The sequence below is a fragment of the Alligator sinensis genome, unplaced genomic scaffold (assembly GCF_000455745.1).
Source record: "Alligator sinensis unplaced genomic scaffold, ASM45574v1 scaffold273_1, whole genome shotgun sequence".
Lineage (NCBI taxonomy): Eukaryota > Metazoa > Chordata > Crocodylia > Alligatoridae > Alligator > Alligator sinensis.
Genome location: NW_005841943.1, coordinates 3,397,930 through 3,400,194, shown reverse-complemented (window position 1 = coordinate 3,400,194; position 2,265 = coordinate 3,397,930). Strand labels below are relative to the sequence as shown.

General features: G+C 46.8%; 1 protein-coding gene across 1 annotated transcript in view; it reads left to right on the top strand.

Moving 5' to 3' along the window:
* Window positions 1-2,265, top strand: part of SLC26A7 (solute carrier family 26 member 7) — a 146,925-nt gene that overhangs the window by 75,940 nt on the left and 68,720 nt on the right. The window lies entirely within an intron of this gene.

Genomic DNA, 2,265 nt, shown 5'->3' with positions numbered 1-2,265 from the left:
CAGCAGAAATAAATGACAGCATCATAGGTCTTCAGATATCAAGGAGTTATAGAAACAGCCCTTGTACCAGAAGACGTTTTCTGTGTTTCTTCGTATCTCTTGCAGAAAGCAAACAAAACTGAATGGAGAACCTGTTGAGAACATGTGGGCCAACCCTATACTTCTGCTTGGCTTGGAAATGTCACATACAAAAAGCAGAAATTTTCTAAAACTGGCAAAATCCTAATGAAGCACATTCATAGATTGATAGATTGTTAGAGGCTGGAAGGGACCTTGTAGATCATTGGGTCCTGTCACTCTGCACTAGACAGGAAAAGACAACTGTGATCAAGTGACCCCAGTGAGGTGACTGTCCAGTCTCCTTTTGAAGATTTCCAGGGTAGGTGACTGCACCACCACTGGAGGGAGTTCATTCAACACTCTGAACAAGTTTTTCCTGGAATTGAGCCTGAAGTGGCCTTCCAGGAGTTTGTATCCATTGCTCCTTGTCTTCCCTAGGTGTGCCCTGGTGAACAGCTATTCATCAAGTTCTTGATGTACTTTTCTGATGTAGTGGTAAGCGTCTACCAAGCACTCTCAGCAGTAAGCCGCTACCAAGTCCCCTGTAGGCTGAAGAGGCCCAAGTCCCTCAGCCTCTCCTCATATGGCTTGTCTTGCAAGTCCCTGATCATACAGGTGGCTCTTCTCTGGCACTCTCAAGTTTTTCCACGTCCTTGTTGAAGTGTGGTGCCCAGAACTGGATGCAGTACTCCAGCTGTGGTCTCACCAGTGTGGGGTACAGTGGGAGTATCACTTCCTTAGTTTTGCATGAGATGCAAGGGTTAATGCATGCCAGCGTGTTGTCTGCCCTGCTAGCCACAGCATTGCACTTCCAGCTCACGTTCATGTGATGGTTGATCACTATCCCTAGGTCCCTTTCGGCTGTGGTGCAAGTCAAATTGTCACCATCTAGCCTGCAGGTATGTTGGGGATTGTTTGCCCACAGATGGACCACCTTACACTTCTGAGTGTTGAACTTCATTGGGTTCTAGTCCACCCAACTCTCCAGCCTGTCCAGGTCCACCTATATCTGCAACCTGTCTTCTGGCATGGCCACCCTCCCATATAACTTGGTGTTGTCTACAAACTTGGCCAGTGAGGTTTTCACTCCAAATCATTGATCCACATCCAAATCATTAAAAAAGATGTTGAAAAGCACCGGTCTAAGCATGGACCCCTGAGGAACACCACTGGCCACTTCTTACCAAGATGACACAGATCCATTCATGAGAACTCTCTGGGTCCTACCATGCAGCCAGTTTTCCACCCTCTGAACTGTTGAGCACTTAAGCCCGCAATCTTCCAATTTTTCCGCAAGGATATCATGGGATACTAGATCAAAAGCCTTTTGGAAGTCTAGGTGTATAATGTCAACCTTCTCTCCTGTGTTCAGGTGGTGAGAGACCTGTTCATAGAAGGAGATGAGATTGGTAAGACAAGACCTACCCACGATGAAGCCAAGCTGGCTGTTGTTCAGAATCTTACCATCAATGACAATATCTCACATAGATCCTTGAATGAGTTTTTCCAGGATTTTCCCTGGGATGGAGTTTAGGCTGATTAGCTTATAGTTACCTGGGTCCTCCCTCTTCCCCTTCTTGAAGATGGGCACAATGTTGGCCATCTTCTAATCCTCAGGGATATCCCCTGTATGCCACGATTTCTGCCAGGGGTTCCACGATGACCTCAGCCAGCTCCATCAGCACTCTTGGGTGAAGTCCATCTGGTCCTGCTGATTTGTAAATGTCTAGCTTTTCTAGTTGGTTTTGCACCAGCTCAGCATCCCAGCATGCCCTCTGTGATCATTATCTTGCTTGTCTTTCCCCTTGGTCCAGTGAAATGCCAAAGTGAAGTGGGCATTCAGGAGTTCAGTTTTTTCCTGGAGTGTCCATTACCAGCTGTTCTGAGGTGTTAGGCAGGAACCCCACGCTTCCATTTGTTTTCTTTCTGGCTTTTCTAGTTGGTTTTGCACCAGCTCAGCATCCCAGCATGCCCTCTGTGATCATTATCTTGCTTGTCTTTCCCCTTGGTCCAGTGAAATGCCAAAGTGAAGTGGGCATTCAGGAGTTCAGTTTTTTCCTGGAGTGTCCATTACCAGCTGTTCTGAGGTGTTAGGCAGGAACCCCACGCTTCCATTTGTTTTCTTTCTGCTCACTACATACCTAAAGAAGGACTTCTTATTGTCCTTGACTCCCATGGCTAATTTAAACTCAGTCGCCACCTTAG